This window comes from Arachis hypogaea, chromosome 12, assembly GCF_003086295.3.
Source record: "Arachis hypogaea cultivar Tifrunner chromosome 12, arahy.Tifrunner.gnm2.J5K5, whole genome shotgun sequence".
In the NCBI taxonomy this organism is placed as follows: Eukaryota; Viridiplantae; Streptophyta; class Magnoliopsida; order Fabales; family Fabaceae; genus Arachis; species Arachis hypogaea.
Genome location: NC_092047.1, coordinates 70,756,788 through 70,762,787, shown reverse-complemented (window position 1 = coordinate 70,762,787; position 6,000 = coordinate 70,756,788). Strand labels below are relative to the sequence as shown.

Here is a 6,000-nt window from a genome sequence, read left to right as displayed (position 1 = left end):
ACACCTTAATATATGGTGTGTAGAAACTCTACCGTTGAAAATACATAAGAACAAGGTCCAGGAATGGCCGAATGGCCAGGCCCCTGAACATGATCAAAGGATCAAAAGATAATCCAAATATGATTCGAAGATGTAAATACAATAGTAAAAAGTCCTACTTATACTAAACTAGTTACTAGGGTTTACAGAAATGAGTAAATGATGCAGAAATCCACTTTCGAGGCCCACTTGGTGTGTGCTTGGGCTGAGCATTGTGCTTTACACGTGTAGAGACTTCTCTTGGAGTTGAACGCCAGTTTGTAACCTGTTTCTGGTGTTTAACTCCACTTTGCAACCTGTTTTTGGCGTTTAACTCCATAATGCAACATGGAACTGGTGTTGAACGCCAGTTTGCGTCATATAAACTCGGGCAAAGTATAGACTATTATATATTGCTGGAAAGCCCTGGATGTCTACTTTCCAACGCAATTAAGAGCGCGCCATTTAGAGTTCTGTAGCTCCCGAAAATCCACTTTGAGTGCAGGGAGGTCAGAATCCAACAGCATCTGCAGTCCTTCTTCAACCTCTGAATCTGATTTTTGCTCAAGTCCCTCAATTTCAGCCAGAAAATACCTGAAATCATAGAAAAACACACAAACTCATAATAAAGTCAAGAAATGTGATTTTTATTTAAAAACTAATGAAAATATACTAAAAACTAACTAAATCATACTAAAAACAATGTAAAAACAATGCCAAAAAGCGTATAAATTATCCGCTCATCACAACACCAAACTTAAATTGTTGCTTATCCCCAAGCAACTGAAAATCAAATAGGATAAAAAGAAGAGAATATACTATAAATTCCAAAATATCAATGATACTTAGCTCCAATTAGATGAGTGGGACTAGTAGCTTTTTGCCTCTTGAATAGTTTTGGCATCTCACTTTATCCATTGAAGTTCAGAATGATTGGCATCTATAGGAACTCAAAATTCAGATAGTGTTATTGATTCTCCTAGTTCAGTATGTTGATTCTTGAACACAGCTACTTTATGAGTCTTGGCCGTGGCCCAAAGCACTTTGTTTTCTAGTATTACCACCGGATACATAAATGCCACAGACACATAACTAGGTGAACCTTTTCAGATTGTGACTCAGCTTTGCTAAAGTCCCCAATTAGAGGTGTCCAGGGTTCTTAAGCACACTCTTTTTTTTTTTGCTTTGGACCTTGACTTTAACCGCTCAGTCTCAAGTTTTCACTTGACACCTACACGCCACAAGCACATGGTTAGGGACAGCTTGGTTCAGCCGCTTAGGCCAGGATTTTATTCCTTTAGGCCCTCCTATCCACTGATGCTCAAAGCCTTGGATCCTTTTTATTTACCCTTGCCTTTTGGTTTTAAGGGCTATTGGCTTTTTGCTCTTGCCTTTTGGTTTAAAGAGCTTTTGGCTTTTTCTGCTTGCTTTTTCTTTTTCTATTTTTTTTTCTGCAAGCTTTTGTATTCATTGCTTTTTCTTGCTTCAAGAATTATTTTTATGATTTTTCAGATTATCAAATAATATGTCTCCTTTTTCATCATTCTTTCAAGGGCCAACATATTTAACATTCATAAACAACAATTTCAAAAGACATATGCACTGTTCAAGCATTCATTTAGAAAACAAAAACTATTGTCACCACATCAAAATAATTAAACTAGTTTCAAGGATGAATTCGAAATCATGTACTTCTTGTTCTTTTGTTTTTTGGAACATTTTTCATTTAAGAAAGGTGATGGATTCATAGGACATTCATAACTTTAAGGCATATACACTTAGACACTAGTGATCATATAGTAAAGACACAAACATAAATAAAACATAAAGCTCAAAAATCGAAAAACAGTAAAATAAATAAACAAGGAGATTAAGGAATGAGTCCACCTTAGTGAGGGTGGCGTCTTCCTCTTCTTGAAGAACCAATGGTGCTTTTGAGCTCCTCTATGTCTCTTCCTTGCCTTTGTTGCTCCTCCCTCATAGCTCTTTGATCTTCTCTAATTTCATGGAGGATGATGGAGTGCTCTTGGTGCTCCATCCTTAGTTGTCCCATGTTGGAACATAATTCTCTTAGGAAAGTATCGGTTTGCTCCCAATAATTTTGTGGAGGGAAGTGCATCCCTTGAGGCATCTCAAGGATTTCATGGTGAGGAATTTCCTCATGCTCCTGTTGAGGTCCATGATCTCTTGTTTGCTCCATCCTTTTCTTAGTGATGGGTTTTTGAGATGAATCTCTCCATCTTCCATGGCTCAGAGGTGGAAGCAATTGCCTTCCTTTTCCTCTTTCTAGAGGTTTCTCTGGCCTTAGGTGCCATTAATGGTTATGGAAAAACAAAAAGCAATGCTTTTACCACACCAAACTTAAAAGGTTTGCTCGTCTCCGAGCAAAAGAAGAAAGAAGTGAGTAGAGGAAGAAGAAAATGGAGGAGATGGAGGTGTGTGAATGGTTCGGCCAAGGGGGTTTAAGGTGGTTATGATGTGTGAAAAGGAAGGAGTGATGGTTTGAATTTGAGTGGGTGGGTGTAAGTGGGTTGTATGATAGTTTTGGAGGAGTAATAGAGGTGATTGGTAGAGGGTATTTTGGGAAAGAATGTTATGGAAAAGGTGTGAAGAGGAGAGAAGAAAAGGTGGGGATCCTGTGGGTCCACAGATCCAGTGGGGTCAAGGACTTAACATCCCTGCTCTAATTAGGCGTGTAAAACACCCTTGCTTGTGCAATCCTGGCGTTTAACACCAGACTGCTGCTTGCTTCTGGCGTTAAACGCCCAAATGTAGCCTGTTTCTGGCGTTAAATGCCAGACAGATGCTTGTTTCTGGCGTTTAAATGCCAGACTGCTCTCCTCCAGGGTGTACTATTTTCAATGCTATTTTTCATTCTGTTTTTGATTTTTCAGTAGTTTTTGTGACTCCACATGATCATCAACTTAATAAAGCACAGAATAACAATAAAATAGATTTAATTAAATAACATTGGGTTGCCTCCCAATAAGCGCTTCTTTAACGTCAATAGCTTGACAGTGAGCTCTCATGGAGCCTCACAGATGTTCAGAGCATTGTTGGAACCTCCCAACACCAAACTTAGAGTTTGATTGTGGGGGCTTTGGTAACTCTGTAGTGAGAGAAGCTTTTCATGCTTCCTCTCCATGGTTACAGAAGGAGATCCTTGAGTCTTAAACACAAGGTTATCCTCATTCAGTTGAAGGACCAACTCTCCTCTGTCCACATCAATCACAACTCTTGCTGTGGCTAGGAAGGGTCTTCCAAGGATGATGGATTCATCCTCATCCTTCCCAGTGTCTAGGATTATGAAATCAGCAGGGATGTAAAGGCCTTCAAACTTTACTAACACGTCCTCTACTTGTCTATAAGCCTATTTTCTTGAGTTGTCTGCCATTTCTAATGAGATTCTGGCAGCTTACACCTCAAAGATCCCAAGTTTCTCCATTACAGAGAGTGGCATTAAGTTTATTCCTGACCCCAGGTCACACAGAGCCTTCTCAAAGGTCATGGTGCCTATGGTATACGGTATTAAAAATTTGCCAGGATCTTGTTTCTTTTGAGGTAATTTCTGCCTATCCAATGCATTTAGTTCATTGGTGAGCAAGGGAGGTTCATCTTCCCAAGTCTCATTACCAAATAATTTGGCATTCAGCTTCATGATTGCACCAAGGTACTTAGCAACTTGCTCTTCAGTAATTTCTTCATCCTCTTCAGAGGAAGAATACTCATCAGAGCTCATGAAGGGCAGAAGGAGGTTCAATGGAATCTCTATGGTCTCTAGATGAGCCTCAGATTCCTTTGGTTCCTCAAAGGGAAACTCCTTATTGGTCACTGAACGTCCCAGGAGGTCTTCCTCACTAGGATTCACGTCCTCCCCCTCCCTTGTAGGTTCGGCCATGATGGTCAAATCAATGGCCTTGCACTCTCTCTTTGGGTTTTTTTCTGTATTACTTGGGAGAGTACTAGGAGGAGTTTTAGTGACCCTTTTACTCAGCTGGCCCACTTGTGCCTCCAAATTTCTAATGGAAGACCTTGTTTCATTCATGAAACTTAAAGTGGCCTTAGATAGATCAGAGACTATATTTTCTAAGCTAGATGGATTCTTCTCAGAATTTCTCTGTCTGTTGCTGAATGGATGATGGAAAAGGTTTGCTATTGCTAAACATGTTTCTTCCACCATTGTTAAAGCCTTGTTGAGGCTTTTGTTGATCCTTCCATGAGAAATTTGGATGATTTCTCCATGAGGGATTATAGGTGATTCCATAGGGTTCACCCATGTAATTCACCTCTGCTATTGCAGGGTTCTCAGGATCATAAGCTTCTTCTTCAGAAGATGCCTCTTTAGTACTATTGGATGATTCCTTCAATCCATTCAGACTTTGAGAGATCATATTGACTTGCTGAGTTAACATTTTATTCTGAGCCAATATGGCATTCAGAGTATCAATTTCAAGAACTCCCTTCTTTTGAGGTGTCCCATTATTCACAGGATTCCTTTCAAAAGTGTACATGAACTGGTTTTTTGCAACCATGTCAATAAGTTCTTGAGCTTCTGCAGGCGTTTTCTTTAGGTGAATGGATCCACCTGTAGAATGGTCCAATGATATCTTAGATAATTCAGATAGACCATCATAGAATATATCCAGGATGGTCCATTCTGAAAGCATGTCAGAATGACACTTTTTGGTCAGTTCCTTGTATCTCTCCCAAGCTTCATAGAAGGATTCACCTTCCTTCTGTTTGAAGGTTTGAACATCCACTCTAAGCTTGCTAAGCTTTTGAGGAGGAAAGAACTTGGCTAAGAAAGCCGTGACCAGCTTATCCCAAGAGTTCAGGCTGTCTTTAGGTTGAGAGTCTAACCATATTCTAGCTTTGTCTCTTACAGCAAATGGGAAAAGCATAAGCCTGTAGACCTCGGGATCAACCCCATTGGTCCTAACAGTGTCACAGATCTGCAAGAATTTAGTTAAGAACTGAAAAGGATCTTCTGATGGAAGTCCATGAAACTTGCAGTTCTGTTGCATCAGAGAAACTAATTGAGGTTTCAGCTCAAAATTTGTTGCTCCAATGGCAAGGATTAAGATGCTTCTTCCATGTAAATTGGAATTTGGTGCAGTAAAGTCACCAAGCATCTTCCTTGCATTGTTATTATTTTCGGCCATGTCTCCTTCTTTTTCGAAAATTTCTGTCAGATTTTCTCCAGAGAGTTGTGCTTTAGCTTCCCTAAGCTTCCTCTTCAGAGTCCTTTCAGGTTCAGGATCAGCTTCAACAAGAATGTTCTTATCCTTGTTCCTGCTCATATGAAAAGGAAGAAAATAGAAAAGAAAATATAGAATCCTCTATGTCACAGTATAGAGATTCCTTTATGTGAGTAGAAGAAGAAAAGAAATTCGAACACGGAAAGAAGAGAGGGTTCAAATTTTTAGATGAAGATAAGTGTTAGTAAATAAATAAAATAATTAGAAAGAGATGAGGGGAAGAGAATTTTGAAAATTAAATAAATTAAAATAAAAGTATTTTGTTTTTAATTTAAAATTAATTCAAAAATTAAGAAAGGAAAATAAAATTAAATCAAATTAAAATTTGAAACAAGTAGTTAATTAAAAAGGAATTTTGAAAAAGAGGAAGGTGATTTTCAAAAATTAGAGAGAGAGAGAGAGAATTAGTTAGGTAGTTTTGAAAAAGATATGATTGAAACAAAAAGATAGGATTACTAAAAAAAGGATTTGAAAATTAATTTTGAAAAGATAAGAAGTTAGAAAAGATTTTGAAATTAATTTTGAAAAAGATGTGATTGACATTGAAAAAATATAATTGAAAAAGATTTGAAAAAGAAATTTTAAAAAAAGATTTTGATTTTGAAAATTAAAGTTGATTACTTGACTAACAAGAAACAAAAAGATATGATTTAAGCCTTAAAGATTGAACCTTTCTTAATAGGCAAGTAACAAACTTAAAATTTTTGTATCAATCACAATAATT

The 6,000-nt window shown here is 37.8% G+C and overlaps 1 non-coding gene across 1 annotated transcript; it reads left to right on the top strand.

Moving 5' to 3' along the window:
• Positions 1 to 4,683: 4,683 nt before the first annotated feature.
• LOC112731770 (small nucleolar RNA R71) lies at positions 4,684 to 4,787 on the top strand. Its single transcript, XR_003167532.1, has one exon. It is a non-coding gene; the product is annotated as a small nucleolar RNA R71 (small nucleolar RNA).
• The last annotated feature ends 1,213 nt before the right edge of the window (positions 4,788 to 6,000 follow it).